This window comes from Amblyomma americanum, chromosome 1 (genome assembly GCF_052857255.1).
Source record: "Amblyomma americanum isolate KBUSLIRL-KWMA chromosome 1, ASM5285725v1, whole genome shotgun sequence".
In the NCBI taxonomy this organism is placed as follows: domain Eukaryota; kingdom Metazoa; phylum Arthropoda; class Arachnida; order Ixodida; family Ixodidae; genus Amblyomma; species Amblyomma americanum.
The window spans coordinates 349,126,984-349,145,252 of record NC_135497.1 but is presented as its reverse complement, the minus strand read 5'-3'; positions in this window follow the sequence as shown (position 1 = coordinate 349,145,252).

Genomic DNA, 18,269 nt, shown 5'->3' with positions numbered 1-18,269 from the left:
GAGGGCCGCTCCCAATATCACACCTAATTCACCTGCAGAGGCGGAAGGAGCCGCCATCGCACTTGCGCTGGCCTACTCCACCATTGACAAAAAAGTAAATGAAATTTGCACAGATCCCCAGGTCGCATACCGCCACTACCTAAAGGGCGTGGCGACGCCGGCCGCACACCGTATTCTTGCCACAGCGACCTCTCTCGACCGAACGAGCCGCCGCGGTCTGGTTCGAATCTGGGTACTCCGGATCAGTAGCTGCTGCTGCTGCTGTTGCTGACAGGAAGAATGAAAAGGAAAGTACACAGGCCTGCCCACTGGCTCAAGCCGAGCCACAATCGCTACCCCGTGCAGAATGTAGGATAGTTGAAAAAGGGGAGAGCAAAGAGTGAATCAATCAATCAATCAATCAATCAATCAATCAATCAATCAATCAATCAATCAACCAATACTTTATTTCTTCCTCAGAAAAAGGTTAACGGAGGACGAGAGCTTGAAGAAAAAAGTGGAATTTTCCACTTTACGAGTTTCGAGCCCCCTATTTACAAGGCATATACAGTGGAAGATTTAGAAATATACATCTTTAAACATTAGAAAGTGTAACAGTCAGTACGTATAATATGCAATACAAAATAATATACACTCATTCTCGAGCCACAAATAAAAGTCAACATATACAAGGCAGCCATGGTATAACACCAATTTTACAATGAGAAGAGAATTTCTAAATACATGAAACAATTTCATACACGCTCACTCTGGCGTTACAAAGAAGGACTTAAGTATATTGTTTTTAATGGTGCTTATGTTTATTCCCTGACAATGAAGGTTGTTTAGTAGGGTAAGTAGGGCATGACGGAGCATTTGCTCAGAAAGTTTTAAACGTGAGTAAGGAATTTTCCAAATTTGATTAGTGCGTGTATTGTACGGTCATGTTTGAGGGGCAAGTTTGCAAGTGCACGGAGAATTTCATGCGAGTCATACTTATATCGCTTTGCAAGGTAGAATGAGTACATATGATGGATGGAAAGAATGTCGAATTTAATGAAAAGTGCGGGCGTGTGTTCACGATAATGAACATTTGCTATGCTGCCGATCGCTGTTTTCTGTAGGACATGTATGCGATTTAAATAAGCAATTGTTATTTTGCCCCACACTAAGAGACATTAGTTAACATGTGAAAGGAAAAGTGAATTGTAAATGTGTAATTTAACAGCCGTCGGTAAGTACGATTTATATTTATTTATGACTCCAGCAGCTTTTGCTATCTGTGTGGTCACGTGGTCAACGTGCGTGTCCCAGGACATAATTTTGTGAAAGTGGACAACAAGACATTTGACAGAATCTACGGTTTCTATATCTGCGTCCCCTAAGGTCGACGTCATCTCTGGAGCGCTGGCTGCTTGTCTGGTAGTGAAAATAATGACCTTTGTTCTATTAACATTAATCTGTAAAGAATTTGTTGCACTCCAGGTGGCCAGTTTTTCAAGAGTGTTGTTTATTTAGGATTGAAGAGAATGATAGGAACGACTGTGAACAATAATGTCGTGTCCTCTGTATACGTTACGTATTCTGCGTTGCAACTAATACTCGTAATATCATTTATGTACAAGTTAGATATTAGGGGGCGAAGTGTGCTTCCTTGGGGGACACCTGCTTTTATTGGTTGGCAAGTGAATAAAATTTCCTGCATGGAAATGCACTGCATTCTGTTTTCGATTTCGAGGTAAGACTAAGAGTTCGAGAGGTATTCCACGTATTCCATATACTTCCAGTTTTTTTTAACAAAGTAACATAATTTATGCTATCGAATGCCTTCGAGAAGTCTATATAAACACTGTCACAAAGTTCATGCCTGCCCTGTCCAGCTTTGACCTTTGTTTCCCAGAAACATGTCGCGGAGCGGCGTCGACGACTTTTTCCCTCTCCCCCTCGGGAGAACGGCATTCTCACCATAGCGCTGGAGGGGTCACTCAAAACTACTCCCTCTCCCTCCTAGCATTGTTGCCATACAGGTGGCAAGCGCTTGCACATGTTGGGAACAGCAGAAGCGGATTGAATGCCCCGGCACTGTTCGCGGCCCCAAGGATTCCTCGTAGGATTAAGGCATTGTGCGAGAATTCTTTCGACATTCCTTCTTGTGCTCTTTTTTTTCTTTTTGGGAGCTGCATTCCTCTGTGCTGGCTCCTGAAGAGGCTTTTTTTCCCTGTGTTGTTTTTTTCTCATTCTTTGCCATGCGAAGGGGGCGACGGGAACGCCGCGCGCTTGCAGTTGGTCTGGAGATTTCGGTGCGTGCGGTCGTGAGTGAGGTCAGCCAGGGAAGTGGTCGGCAAGGAGCCTAGGCGGATATCTGACGCTTAGAGCGCGGCGACGGTGGTCCCGAAGACGCGAGGCCCAAGTTCGCCCGTATCCGCAAGCCCCCAGCAGCCCCGCGACGAGCAACCGCAGCCCGACGCTCCCTGCGACCGGACCTTGCCACTCCGCAGCTAAGCCATCGTTTCTCACCACTCACTTCAACTCTTATCTTTGTATTTTTGCTTTCTGTGTTTCTCCTTGTAAAATTTGTACTGCATTTCCGTCTCGTAACATTTTTGTATAGCAATCGCCCTGATGTTTCTTTCTTTGTGTTAATTGTTGTGTTAACGTGTTCAATTGGTGCTTGTGTTATTTGCGTCACGTCAGTGTGCGGCGCTACCTTGTCGGGCATATGGTAATACTTGGTTGTTGTTTGCCTAATTAAATTAATTCGCTACGGAACTTGCCTACGCCTCATGCCTCCGGTCAGCGACTAATCAGGCGTGGCCCCTATCGCCGGTCAGCAGTCGAATCAAAATCTTTCGCACGCGGGGTGGAGAAGTTTGCCGCTCCTCCCCCTCCGAACTTACGGAGAGTGCAGTGGTGGGCAGGTTGGCCCGATTAATTGTAACTTCGGCGCCAACCAACACCACAGCCACCCAAGATATCTTGACAAACACTTGCAATTACATATTTTTCTTCGATTGCTTTCAAAATTATTTGTTTTTGAGCCAAAAGAGCATATTCTGTGGACATTCCTTTTCTAAAGCCAAACTGAGCGGGATTAATTAAATTATGTTTAGTTGCAAACTTGGTAATTCGTGTGTGAATGAGTTTTTCTAGCCCTTTCGAGAAAACTGGCAAGTTGGAAATTGGCCGATAGTTTGACAAATTATTTTTGTCCCCTTTTTTAAATATAGCGACTACCTTAGCGATTTGCATCTTCCTGGGGAAAGTGCCTGTTGAGAGGGAAATATTGTCTAAGTATGTGAGCGGCGACAAAATGAGGTCTAGTGCATATTTTACCGGCCTCATTTGGATATTATCAATATCACAAGCAAAGTTGTTTTTCGATGAATGGTACACGGCACAGACCTCAGTCACGATTGTAGGGTCAATGTAAAGTCTTTGTGGATTTCTAATCATTCCATTTGTTGCCTCCGAGGAATGTGTGCTGGTGACCAAGTTTACAGAAAAGTCAAGAACTTAGTGAATAACCTTTCTTTTTTTCTTATTAGTTGCAAACAATCGTTATCGATCGAAGGTTTTCGAACTTTTCTTCTTTTTTTGCAAGTTTTCATTGGAAATGAACTTGAGTAAGCATCAATGAACAATCTCTGAAATACTTCATAAGCGCCATCGGCGGTAGGGAGCTATACACTGGTTCCCAGTTTACTGCACAAAGGTTTCTGCGAAATGTGTTCAAAGTTTTTTCATTATTCTCTTGAAATGCTTTAATTACATCGGCTCCGTCCCTATGTTTCCTTATCGTTTTTTCAGAGAGTAAGAAAATAGGCAAGTGGTCACTTATGGTAGATGTGATAACGCCACCAAAAACTTCGTGTTCAGGTATGTTTGTGACAAAGACGTCCAATAAGGTACACGACGTTGTTGTTATGCGTGTAGCGTCTTTGATAACACTGTGACATAAGTGTGATAGGAGTATAGTTTCTAAGCACTGCTGAGTGTTAGATTTTGTCATCAGGTCAAAATTGAAATCACCACCCAAAAACAAGTTGAGGTTGTTCTTGCTTGCATAATTAAGGTTGCCTTCAAGGTGACTAAGAAAAGAGTCAACTACTGTATTAGGAGGACGATACATGACAGCTATAAGATACCTTTGACTTATGGCAGTAAGGCACTCTACATCAATTGAAACAATAGAAAACTGATCAAGCAAATCACACTCTATACATTTTGTTACGTGTAACAACAGACCGCCACCACCATTCCGAGTTCGATTCAGACAAAATGTATTGTACCTGTCATCAGTGATATTATCATACTCTGAATGAAGCCAAGTTTCTGTAAGCATTATTACCTCAAAATCAAAGTTAAATTTTTCTAGTAGAATATTAAGTAAATCTTGTTTATTGCACACTGATCTTATATTCAGGTGAAAGCACTTAATTTCATTTATGCTCTCAGAGACAGCAATGTGATTTACTTCATGAGGTTCCATCGCCATTCCTGATGACGGCAAAAATCTAGGCTGCATATTGATGCGGTCACACTATCTTTTCAACATCTTGCTCATTTCTGATGTGGATTACTGTCGACGCTTCTTCTTGGCGAGCGAAAATCTTTCCGTCCTTTGCGCACAAAAATTGCCAACCACAGGCTTTCTATTTTTCCACAGCTTTAAACATCAGCTTCTTCAGCGTCGGGCAAAGATGTTCGTTTAGATATATAAGGTTTGCATCTGACCACCCAAAGTCAGTAGTGGAAAGCCTAACCTTTCTTGCCCTCTGGAGCACTGAGTAACGTTTTGATCGGTGCTTGAATTGCACAATTATGTTAGGAACTGCATTTTTATTTCGAGTTTTAACCCTGCGGCAGACTTCAATGTCATTTGCAGTCACGGGCTCATTCAAAGCAGTGCCAACGTGACTTAGCATTGCGACAATATTCTCATCTTTTTCTTCCTTAATCTCTTTAATTTCTAAGTTGCGGTTTCGAGAGTACTGTTCTCTTGTGGGGATTCTGGTCTCATGGTCATCAAGTTGTTTCTTTGCATTTCGGTACTCACTTTTCAAAGCATCGTTTTCTTTCTTCAGTGCTTTATTTTCCTTCTCTAGCAGCTCATTTTGGTTTTTCGTCTCCTGATACTGTTCGTTTAAATATGGAAGGCTCTCTTCCACTTCTTTCAGCTCCGTTTTCAGCTGCTGCTCAATCTGTTTTTGAATTTTTTTCATTTCTTTCTCTAGCTGCTCTTTGAAATCGCGTAGCTCTCTCATGTTATCAAGCTCTCACGCACAAACGCACAGAACACTCAATATTGGCAGCAGCAAGACAGCAAAAAAAATTTACAAATAAAAAACAGCTTCCGACCTGTGGCAACAAGAAAGGTGCGTCAAGAGGTGCGTTCTTCGCTGTCCTCTGCTGTCAAGTGGCCTTGCCCGTGAGAGCGTCTGGTATTTGTATGCCGAGCCCCTGGTGGTGTTGCAGTGCCGTGACGTCAGCGAAGGTTGATATCACGATTCCGGGCGCAGCCACGTGGAGCCGTGCACAGGTGCAGATCAGCTAGATTCCGGGGCCTTTATCTGTGGCAACAAGAAAGGTGCGTCAAGACGTGCGTTCTTCGCTCTCCCCTGCTGCCAAAGAAAAGACGCGCGCTATAATGCCCCAGGGAGATCCCGGAGGCAGTGCAATACCGGGCCAACCTGAGGCGGAAGTGAAGCAAGCTTCAAACACTGCGCTACATTTTCAAAAATAAGTTTAATATCTTGAGTCCAAATGGGACCCGTAGCAGATATTAAATAAGCAGCAGGATCAGTAGCCGGGCGCAATAACCACTGAGCCACCGCGGTGGGGGCAAAACAAAATGAAAAGTGGATCTTGAGGAAGGAATAAAGTAGCGAGTAGAAAAAGAAAGGAAGAAACAAGTGCCGCCGTCCTGTCGGCTTTTTGCAGCAATACCCTCATAACAAATGGCGTCACGCGGTACATTCCGCCACACTTGGTTGTCTGGAATGGAAGTTACTTGAAAATTGGCTGGCGGCTTTACATTAAAATCAGTTGCTGGGCGAGTGGTGTTTAACGCTTTCATTCACATAGTGCAAAGAAAACACGTAGAAAGCGAAAGCAGCGGAAGCTGTGTTCTCGGTGTTCGATAGAAGAAATGAGGTACGCTTGGAGCCTGTAAAAAGTGCGGCAAGAAGATGCAGCGCCATGAATTTGGCTAAGTTTGTTAAGTCCATAGACAGGGCGGAAAAGGTCGACTTGGAACGTTTCTTCGCAGCAAAAACTCATAAAGTGGACTGCCTTCTGCGAGTAATTATATCTGATAATGGAACATGACAGAAGTCGCTTGCAAGGTGTCTGCAGCAAAATTTAAATGGTCTTACTATTGACGACCATTTCAAGGTGAAGAACTCTGACGAGGTGACCCGATCTCCTAAGGAAAAGCCCAAGGCGACCCTGTCGGCTTTCTCAGTCGACATTAAAGACCATTAATATTCTCTTCCGCAGGACAATGTTTTGATCAGTATTAGGAACTGCAGAGACGGACACGGGATGTGTTCGTTTCAGAACAATAGTGGTTTATCCATCGATAACTTCCTGGAAATGCTTTCAACTTACCTGAAGTCTACATTCGCAGCTTGCGAAGGTACCCTCGTCGCTCAAAGAAACGGAATACGCATTAGCTCCTGCGTTGCTCCTGTTTTGAGCGACATTTTTCTAGTGGAGCGGTACCGAGAGCTGAAACGCAGAAGTGGTGGGTCCGGTTTTGCAGGCATTTTGAGATATGTTGATGATTTTCTCGTTTTTACCAACGCACAAGATATGTCCGATCAGGCAAATATGTTCAATATCTTATCGGTGTTTTCATAAGGCCTTCAATCACTTATATTGACGCATGAAGTGGCTGTGACATATTATCCACATTTCTTGACCTAGGTATTTATTTTTCCGCTGACCATGTGTATCGGGCTTATGAACCGCGAGGAAGCAAACCTGTACTTCCTTTTGGTTTAGCCCACTCAAAACTAGTTAAACGAGCAATTGTAAAGTCTTGCTTTTGCAGTGCTCTCGCGAAATCGTGTGAGCATCGACTGGATTCTGCGTTCTCTAGCCAGTTGACCTGGTTCAGCGGCTCTGGCTGCCCATGTACACTCTTGTTCTCGGTTACCGAAAACATGCTCAAAGAAAGCAGGAAAGTGGTTCCAAACAACGGCCGGGCTGACAGAGGTTGGATAAAAAATGTAACGGTATTACCTTACATGCACACGTTCGCCCACCAGCTTATGAAAATAGGGAGAGGAGAAGGTGTACATGTGGTGTTTTCCGCACCAGAGAGGCTGTCAAAACTGTGCAAGAAGGTGAATTACACCGTTACTGTGAGCAATTCCTGCACTGTTAGGAACAGGCAGCCAACAGCAGGGCGCGCGAAAGACGTAGTATACTCGACACATTAGCCCTGTGGCCGAGCATACATTGGTCAAACGAACAGATGTCTTAAAAGAGGCTCATGGAATATAGCAAAAGCGTCATCGGCGCTTCTCGTCATCTCGCCATTCACTGCTGTGATTGTCAACAGTGTAAAGAACGTGTTCTCTTATTGGGAAGAACCACAATCCTTCATAAGTATGTCAGCAAAAGAGCCAGGGAGATAGCTGAGGCTGGTGAGATCTCGGAGAAAGGATATTACTACGTCAGCACTCCATCGGTGTTGTTTAATGAGAAGGAGCGTCGTGTGTCTTGGAATTTCGAACTAGGGTAATATATTTTTGTTATTGTTCGCGTCCGGGATTTTAGGTTCTACCTTTATGTTTTCTTCCTTGCACCGATGATAATGTGTTTCAGGCGGTTTGGCGCTGCTACCAGTCTTAACATGACTTTCCTTTTCGTTGCTGCGCATGCCCGCTGCACTCTATATGTATTCTCTGCGCACAGCAATAAACTTTGTTGAAGTAGGCGCTTTGTGATGTCTTCCCTCTTGTCCGTGTTCGTCTTTTGCGCTGTGTGAATGAAGTCTTTTTATTGCTTTTCAAGAAATATTGTACGAAAGCACGGTGAAGGGCCCAAATGTCGGGGCCACGCAAATTTGTGGTGTGGCCCACACATTTTGTAGTGTCCCAGGTCGGTTCCAAACGTGGGTCAACTCAATTTTAAAATATTGCAGGGTAGGTCAGGCAATTTTTGTAGGTAGAAGTATTCCATTTTTAGGCTAGGCCAAGGCTGTCTTCCACCCGAGAGCACTCAGAATCGCCGGCAATCAAATTCGGTCAAACTCATTCCAATAACAAATTTCAGGTTTCCTCATATTTGGAACGTGCTTCAGGTGCCAAACCTTGTGTTGTCATCCTTATTCTGCAGGGCCATCTCCAAATTGGGCTTTGCTTGGTATGTCACACGTCCTTAAATAGGTCAAGATCATTTCTAGGCCGAATATCGGGCGCTCCAAACCAGAGTTCGGACAACCCGGCTTCTAAGGATCCGTACCGAGCCGGCTTGTGTCTTGTTTTTGCTACACTTTTTTTGCAACCCGGAATACATTTTTGTTTCTTTCAGACAAAATAAAGTGCTAACCTGCAGATTTATACACGGAAAGGTGTTTTCGTGATTCAACGCAAAAATGGCACAAGGCCTATGCGAGAACAAAGTTGTGGGGTGTCTCGTTTCAGGGAAGACATTTAATTGGCGCTTCTGTAATCTGCTTTCGGCAGTTGTAAAGCATTGTACACTAGAATGATGTAAAATTTAGAGTATTTTAGAGTTTCCACTCTTGCACGTTTGCGACTGGTTTTAATCGAATTGTTCGCACTGTTCTAATAATATAGGACTGAGTGCGAGTAGATTCCCTTTCTTTGGGCAATGTACCGTAAATAAGTGAGGCTTAGGCGCAATGACCTAACGACGTTCTCCAAAATTTACTTTCCGAGGCATTCGTTGTCAGAGAGCAAATAGCGAAGAACACCGCTCACTATGGCTCAGTGGCGGTGGCGCTCGGCTGCTCACCACAAGGTCGCGGGGGCCGCATTTATATTGCAGGGAAGTGCAGAAACCTGCTTGTGCTGAGTGCTGTCAGCCCACGTTGAAGCACACCAGCTGGTCTAGTTTAATCTGGAGAACTCCACTACAGCGCAACTGATAGACCCTCTGAATCTTCGACATGTTAAACCCCAGATATTACTATCAATATTAAAAATTACAGGTGTATAATTTGGCGCAGTGTTTTTCCAGAAAATCCGGAGTAGGCGTGGGCGTTGTGAATGAAAAATCATGAGAATGACTGGCAAGTGGAGCCCAGAGAGCAACATGGGAGGTTGTTGAGCTCTCTAGGTCACGTGGCCTTGCAGTGTCGTCACAACCTGCCTACCGGATGATGAGCGGAATACCCACTCTGGCAGGTGGCAGCTAAAATAATGATTTATCGCTCGAGAACTGCAACCTGGCTCGCACAAGGCCCACCGCTGGGAGCACCGCTTATTGGAGGGCAGTGCTTTATCCATTCGCCGCTTCACCGCTGCGCTAGGAGGCGCATGAGGACTCGCAGGGACCTATCAATGTAAAGTAGAGAATGAGCTTTTGCATATATGAAAATTAACCCAAAACGCTATTGCGTCATACCCTTAAGGAGTAGGTTCATAGTTCCCTCCAATTTTTTTTGCGTCAGGATTCTAAAATTCTTTGCTGCATGCGACAGAAATAAACAAGGCGGGCTTGTGAGAGTGATACAGATGCTTAAGGGAAAAATAAGTAGCGATTAAACAAAGGGTAATGCGGAAATGCAGTCGCTCTCAGGCATGCGATAATCATTATGCTCGGAAAGACTCCACTGTAATAAAACTCAACTGCGATAAAATGATTTTCGTTTATGCGGATGCGCTGAAATTATTCTGCTCGTAAAGAAATTAGCTGTCAATCTCTAGTGGGTAGCTTTGCTAAGCTGTTATTGGACTGCTGGATCTTTAATTCTCGGTCCGGTGATATATCTGCCTGGCGCTGTTGCACTTCTGGTTTTTGTCATCTGAGATGAGAGGCTTATGCTTGTTGGCCTTCATATGTAGAACGCTTGGCCGAAGGCGTACATGCAGCATTCACAGATCTCAGCCTCGCCTGCATCTGCTTTAGGTGGGCGTGAGTGGGGTGAAGCTGAGTGAAGATGATTTTTACAGTGTGGGCATCATGAAGACTGCATGCATACACACGCACACAGGCCACTGTTTCTTTGGGAAAGAAGAGAAAGAGGAGAAAGACTTTAGTAAATAAAGGAGAGGTCTGCCTGGTTGTTAGACTAGCATGCTGCTCCAGGTGAGGCTGAAAGAAGAAAAGACTAGAGCAGCAGAAGAGGGTGAAGAGAGTGTAAAAGGGAAAAAAGAAAGCGAGAAGGGTGAAACCAAGCATACTCAGCACTCACGCACACACATGATTATCAAAGGGTGTCCATCAAATATGTGTCTCTAAGCAAGGCTAATCATGCTTTCGTCCCTCACACAGCCGAACAGACATCACACGGGGGTCCAAAGACATGCTCCAGGTGCACGGGGCCGTCCTGACGGAGTCCTAATGCACTTAACAGTGCCTAGCGATAGATATTAAATGTTTGCAGCGGCAAATCAAGTATCGAAGATCGTCGCCCACATATCATGTCGGGCACAGAGGGCTACTTGATACATCAATTTTATGAAGTTAGAATTTAGCGAAGGCAACGCATTGTCGAATTCGGTGGAGGCAGTTACGATCATGTCTATCTAAATTGCGTGGCATGCAGAAGTCACAAGTGGGATCGATACGAAGAAGGGGTGTATATTGACGCTGTGGATCGCACCACAAACAGCGTTGCTTCTGCGAGGATTTAGTGGCCAGAAGCCTCGTGCCATCACTACGAGAAAAGGGTGCGAATAGGAGCAGCAAGAGCGCACCGCCATGCTCCGGCCTCTCTGCACCGTAAGCGTGATCGTTTGCCTGCGAGGCCGCAGCGAGCGGGTAACCCCTGCAGCACAACGCGGTGGCGTATCTCACATGTCTCTGCGTTATCTGCTCAAGTCGTCGACGCTCTGCTCCTGGAAGCTGCCTGATGACTTTATAGATTATAGTGAAGTGCGACAGTCACTGAAGATTACCAGCGCTGTTGGCGGTTGTTGCAGAATGTAAGTAAATGCTGCTCGCAGAGCAGCCAGCTCAATAACAGTAGTTGAGGTGCGGTGACTGAGTTTCGCCGAAATTGTGGTGCGCTCTGATCCAATCCAGACGCCACTCGCAGATGAAGTGGAGGTGATAGAGCAATCAGTGTAGTTGGGGTGGTGTGCATTGTAACATCCGTAAAGGTAGTCAAGAGCTAAGTATTTAAACTCAGGACCGGCGGTGTTTGTTTTTTTTAATATCAGGGACTGTTGTCTTGATTTTCCACGATACGTACCTCAAGACGAGGAGGAGGTTGTGATAGCTCGAGAAGAACGTCAGAAACTTCCTATATGCAGTATTCTGCGAGTGGATGGTAAGGGAGTATGGTAGCAGTACTGATACAAATAGGCCGAGGCCCATTCTCAAGGCTTTAGCTTGCATAGATTCAGAGAGTTTGATATTTGTTTGCGAAGTACCCTGAAGAGTTGGAATACTGTAGCGCAGAAGGCTTTGTCAGAGCGCTCCATAGAGCAGTAATAATGAGGGTGTAGAGCGGATTCTTCTGGTGGTCGAGCGCATGAGAAAGATAGAGGCGTAAGACCAGAGCTTGATTTTCAGCTGTTGTGCATGTGGGGACCATGACAGTGACCTGGAGAATGCGAACCTTGTCTCCCCAAATGTCACCCAGGGTATTTGGGCACCAGCAACTTTCAGCACGCAGCACGAAAGATCGCGGATCAAAAATGCAAATCTTGAGCATTTATCTGGTGATATGACAAGACCGCGCTTACTTAAAAATGATTCGATGAAGCCCATTGCCTTCTGTAGACGGGTATTCACAATGCGCCTGTTGCGTGTGGAATACCATTTGCGTCTGGAATACCAGTATTTTTCCAAGCCAACAAGTGCGATATTTAAAAGGGTATGACTTAAAATCTTCTCCTGAGGCACTCCGCTATACATCTCATGCAGTACTGTATCACCTTCACTTGTTGACCTGAAAATGTGCCTTTCGTGCGGATCGTCACACAGCCCGTATTCTTCAATCAAACAATAAATCAATAAATCATTCAACACATTTGATTTTCACCAAAGAAGGGATGCATCGATTTATCCACGAATGCCAAGTATTGTAAGGCTGAATTAATTGCTTCATGTGTGTGTTATCAAAGGCTCCCTTCACGTCAAGAAAGGCAGCAATGGTCATAGACCGCTGTGCTTTCCTGCGTTTGACACAATTGGTAAGGGCAATAACGTTGTCAACGCTGCTGCGTCCTTTTCAGAAACCAGAAATGGTCGGAGGGTAAACTCTCCTGTTCGTCAGGTCTCAGGTAAGGAGGGTGTGTACCATTTTCGCCATCAGTTTTCTGACGCAGAGAGAAGTGTAGCGGGACGGTAGGCGTTTATGTCAGTTGATGGTTTTCCAAGCTTGAGGGCACATATATGACAAACGCACGCTTCCAACACGTTTCAACGCAGCTGGTCTTCCAGGAGGTGTTATAAACTTCCAGCAGCTGAACCCTGGTCCTACTACTCACGTCTTTGGTCCTGGGTATATGGAGTTCTTCCATATATAGTAAACAGTTCGTCAATGAGGGCAGTATTAGGTAAAGGGGAAACACTTGGAGAGGCAGTGGCACTGATATAGCTGTTAAACGAGCAATGACCTTAGAACATAAAGCTTCCGCTGCGTCGAGACGAGAAATATTCGCATTTACAGCTGCCCACTCGAAGGGATATAGTGGTGCGGACTGACTACTGACGATAAGTATGTTGCTCGAAACCTTAAATAGAGGCTTTCTGTCATCAAGCTTCGCGCAAATGGATCACCGTTCGTGTCTTTCCAGCTTGTCCAAACGAAGCTGAACGTGTTTCTGTGAGTGCCTAGCAACGCTAATATATTCGCTATAATTCTCCTGTGCGCTCGTCTCTCTGCTCTGCGGCAAATTGCTCTGCTGCACATATTCAGCATCTGCAGCTCAGTAAACTTTTAGTAGTCATAATCAGATTGCTCGACGCTTTAGCACGTGCTACAGCATCAATGAAATTTTCATATTCGAGGCTTGAGAGCTACAGAATTTCTACTATGCCAGCGAAAACTTCCCAACTCTTGTAGCGTGTCTCACGCCGCTGGGAACTTAAAAAAACACCACCAACCTCAATGTACTTAGGCAGATGATTGCTGCGTTGAAATTCTGTGTCCGCATTCCAGAGAGAAGAGGAGAAGGACTTTAATGGAACAGGAGAGGTCTGCCTGGTTGTCTGCCTAGATTGCTACTCCAAGTGAGGATGAAAGAGAAGAGTAGAGATGAGGATGGTGAAAAAACAAGAAAAGAGAAAGGGTGAATGGTGAAATGAAGCCTACTCACGCACTCACAACACACACACACCAATACATAATTGCCAAAGAATGTCCACTAAACTCGTGTCTCTTAAAAACACTAAAAATAATTTTGTCCCGCGCAAAGCCGAAGCCGCGTCCCTCCAGGGTACACGTACATGCTCCAGGTTCACGTGGTCATCCTGTCGGAGTCCTAAAGCACTTAAAAGTGCCTTGCGATGAGTGTTGAAGAGTTGGCAGTGGGCGATCACATGTGGAAGATCCCCGGACACACCACTTGTGGGCCACAGAGGGCTACTTGACGCAACAATTTTATGTAATTAGGATTTAGTGAAGGCAACGTCCAGGCGAATTCTGTGGATGCCATTTTGATCACGTCTAGTTGTATTGCGCGGCATGCAGAAGCCACCAGTGGGGTCGATGCGCAGAAGGGGTCTGTATTGATGCTGCGGATGACACCACAAAGAGCGTTGCATCTGTCAGGATTTTGTAGTTAGAAGCCTCGCGCCATCATTGCGAGAAAATGGTACAGGTAGGAGCAAGGTGGTGTCACCATGCGCCGACCTCGCTGCACCGTCAGCGTAATCATTGCCTGCAAGTCCAGAGAGAGTGGGTAACCACTTCAGCAGAACACAGTGGCGGAGCTCACAGGCCTCGGAGTGGAATCTGTTTAAGTCATCGACGATCGGCTCCTGAATGTTTCCTGATGACTGTATAGAACGTAATGCAGCCCGAGAGTCACTGAAAATAACCCACGCTGTTGGCGGTTTTCGGAGAACGTAAGTTAATGCTGCTTGCAGAGCAGCCATCTCGGTAGCTGTAGTCGATGAGCGGTGTACTAAGAAACGCCTAATTTGTGGTGCTCGTTGCCGGAACCCAGACACCAATTGCTGATGAGATGGATGCGATAGAGCCATCAGTGTAGATGTTATGGTGCGCACTGTAGCATCCATAAATGTGTTCAAGAGCAAAATATTTAAGTGCAGGACCGGGGGTGTTTGTTTTTCTTTTGATCTCTGGAACTGTTGTCTTGATTTGCCATGCTGTGTACCTCCAAGGTGGAGCCGAGGTCGTGACAGGGCACTGGTTGTGTGGTGGGAGAAGGTCGGAAACTTGCTCTTTGTAGCGCGCTGCGAGTGGATGGTGAGGTACACGAGCCACAAACCGCATCTGGGCACGAAGCAACTCCTGGGTTAGCAGTACTGATGCAGATAGACGCCCGCTCTCTGCTAGAGTACCCACTGTGGAGGTGGTCTTGGGAAGGCCGAGGCAGATTCTTAAGGCATTAGCTTGCATAGATTCAAGGAGTTTGATGTTTGTGAGATACCCTGAAAAACTGGGAGACTGTAGCATAGGAAGCCTTCACAGAACGTACTATACAGCCATAGTAATGAATGTGTAGAGAAGCCCTTTCTGGTAGTGTAGAGCATACGAAAGATAGAGGCGTAAGAGCAGAGCTTGATTTTAAGCTGTTCTACATGTGGGAACCATGACAGTGATCTGTTATATGTCAACCCCAGGAATTTTTGGCTTGTGACGTATGGTATTGGGGTACAGCCACTTTCAGCACGTAGTGTGAAAGATAGCGCCTCGAAAATGCAATTGCTGAGCTTTTGTCTGGCGATATGACGAGACCTTGCTTACTTCAAAACTATTCGATGCAGCCTATTGCGCTCTGTAATCGGGCAAGCACAATGTGCCTGTCGCGTCTGGAACATCATATACAGATGTCATTGGCGTAAAGGGAGATTTGAACTGTAGGGGGCAACCACTTTTCCAAGCCAACAAGTCAGATGTTGAAAATGGTGGGACTTAAAATCCCTCCCTGGGGCATTCCGCGAGATATTTGATGCAGAGCTGTGTCACCTTCACTTGTTGACATGAAAATCCAACGTTCGTGCAGATAATTGCACAGCCAGTTATACATCTCTCCAACAATGCCGATCGATTGTAAGGCTGAGTGAATTGCATTATGTGCGACGTTGTCAAAGGCTCCCTTCACGTCAAGAAAAACAGCAATCATAATAGACCGCTGTGTTTTGCTGCGTTTGACACTTTTTGTAAAGGGAATAACATTGTCAATGCTGCGTCCTTTTCGGAAACCAGACATGGCTGAAGGGTACATTTCTCTGTTCGTCCGGTCACAGGTAAGGCAGGAGCGTACCAATTTCGCCATCAGATTTCCGACGCAGCTTAAAAGCGCAATGGGACGGTAAGCATTTAAGTCAATTGATGGTTTTTCATGCTTGAGGATAGCTATCACACCAGCACGCTTTCCACACCTTTCAAGGCTGTCGGTCTTCCAGGAAGTGTTATAAACTGCGAGCAGCAGAACCTTGGCTTCTCAGGTGAGAAATGGCAGTGTAGCTTACACCTTCCTGACATGGGCACGATTTTTTTTGGTATCTGCCAAGCCGCGTGAAGTTCTTCCATAGTGAATGGTTCATGAAGGAGAGCAGTATTAGGTGAGGGTTAAACCTTTGGAGAGGCAATGTCACCGCTATGGCCGTTAATCGAGCAGTGGTCTTAGAACAAAAAGCCTCCGCTGCATCGAGACAAGAAATATTCGCATTTACAGCTACGCAGTCAAAATTATTTTGTGGGGCGGGCAGACTACTGAGGCTGCGTACATTAATTGCTCCATACCGTAGAAAGAGGCTTTCTGGGATCAAGCTTCGCACAAAACGATCGCCATTCCCGACTTACCAGCTGGTCCAAATGACGTTGAACATGTTTCTGTGCGCCCCTACAAGCCCTGATGTCTTGTCTATAATATGTTCTGCATGCTCGTCTCTCTGCTTTGCGGCCAGTTGCTCGAAGTCGCTCATATTCAGCACTTTCAGCTGCGTGCACTTATGATAGAGTGGCAACTTTAGTGCTGGACGTTTTAGCACATGCTACAGCAGCGATGAAGCTTTCATAGTTGAGGTTTTAGAGGTCAACTTTTTAACTGTGTCAGCGAAAACTTCCCAATACGTGTAGCATACAACACGCCGCTGTGAACTTAAGAAAACACCACCAACCTCTATGTATGTAGGTAGATGATCGCGGCCATGAGATTCTGTCAACACTCCACGTTGTTGAAGGCTACAGATGACTAGAAATGTTCGAAATGTAAAGGGCACTGGATCTTGTACCTTGATAAAAAGTTGCCTGGCCATTGTTGAGGAAATTCAAATAGTTGCGCTGTGTGAAATCAAATAACTCTCGTCGTCTGGCTTTGTATCTGATGCCTCCCCAAGGAGGATAATGTGCGTTTAGATCTCCAGTTATGATGTGCGGCGGAGGGGTACTCCGTACGATATCCTGAAGGCGGTCGACGTCAAAGGTGACACGCGGGGGTATACCCCTGACGATCGCTGTGAAGGACAGGTTCATGATCTTGACAGTGGGTGGAACATACTCATTCCATGAGTCGACAAATATGGGTTCTCGAATAAAGGTGACGTCTTTCTTAACAGCTAAAAGAACTTTGCTGATGTCAGCGCCTGTCATAGATTTCAGAACGGTATAGCCTGAAGGACGGACAGTAGTACGCAGACGTGATTCTGAGATGGCAATGATCGGTAAACAGTGCTGCGAAACAAACTGTCGGACATCAGACAGCCGTAGATGAAGCATCTTGATACCGCGCAAGAACGACAAGGGATGAGGAAGAAACCAAAAGGACAGAACGCGGAGTTTTGGCGAAAAGATAATTCGTGCATGTATTTCAGGGTCGCCGTGTGGCTGCCGTGGACTGTTCACTTTGTACTCGCTACGGGATGTGGCTCAACATTTTGGCGCGGGGGAAGAGGAAGAAACTCAACCACGTCCTCAATGCGCAAGTGACTGGATTTATATTTGTCCTGCGATTGGGGAGCATTCTTCCCCGGCGATTAATTTTTCCTGCGGCGACTTCCCCGGATTTGGTTTTGCTCAAGTAGAGCAGTTTTTGCTGACTTATAGTCTGTATTGTTTCAGTTCTTGTACTTTTAGATGGTTTTCTCCTTTTGGTAGGCAGTACAGCTGAAAAACGTCACCTCATGCTGCTTACCGCAGTTGGGACAAAGGGGGTTTTCACTTGCACATTCATTTCGGTCATGGCTGCCACCTCAACGAGAGCCGCGCAAAGCAAGTTGGCAAGCGCTTGTCACATTGCCGAAGCGTTCAGATCTAGTGCATTGCCGTGGAGTTTGAATGTACTCGTACACATAGTACCTTGTATATCGGAGAATGTATTGCGGAGCAGATTCTGTCGCAAATACAATGCGGATATTTTGTGAGTTTCCAAGTCGGCGGACAGATTTAATCGGAGCTCCCTGTAGCAGCGCGTAGTAGATAACTGATTGAGAAAGTTCCAGGGGGACACCCTTAATGCCAACCGCTTCGCAGTTGCTGGGGCGAGGCTCGTAGGCTTGAACTACTACTCCAACTATGCTTGTTATTTGCAAGAGGCGTTTTGTTGAGTGCGCTGTACGGGTGTCACCTGCCAGAAGGTTTAGGCTCTCGTTGGGACGAACTTCAACAACGCCGTCTGAATCCACCGATTCTAAACCTTGTCTCAATGTCAGTGGATTAAAGCAGGTAATGCGGTGCCCGGAGTGAAGTGGCTTGATGACAACCGTAAGGGTGTGCTTAGGAGTTTGAGGTACGTTCGGAGTATCTGCACTCATTAGTGACCGCTTTGAGCTGCGACGGCGCTTTGAAGCCGCGTGATTAAATCTCCCAAACCCTTCTCCTGACTTCGCAGTAGTGTCCTTATATATGACAGTAGAAGAACGTTGCGAATCAGAAAAATTATCTTGACCTGAAGGTAGTAGGCAGATCACGGCTTGAGTTGTAAGTATCAGGGGTGCGTTGTCCATGAGGC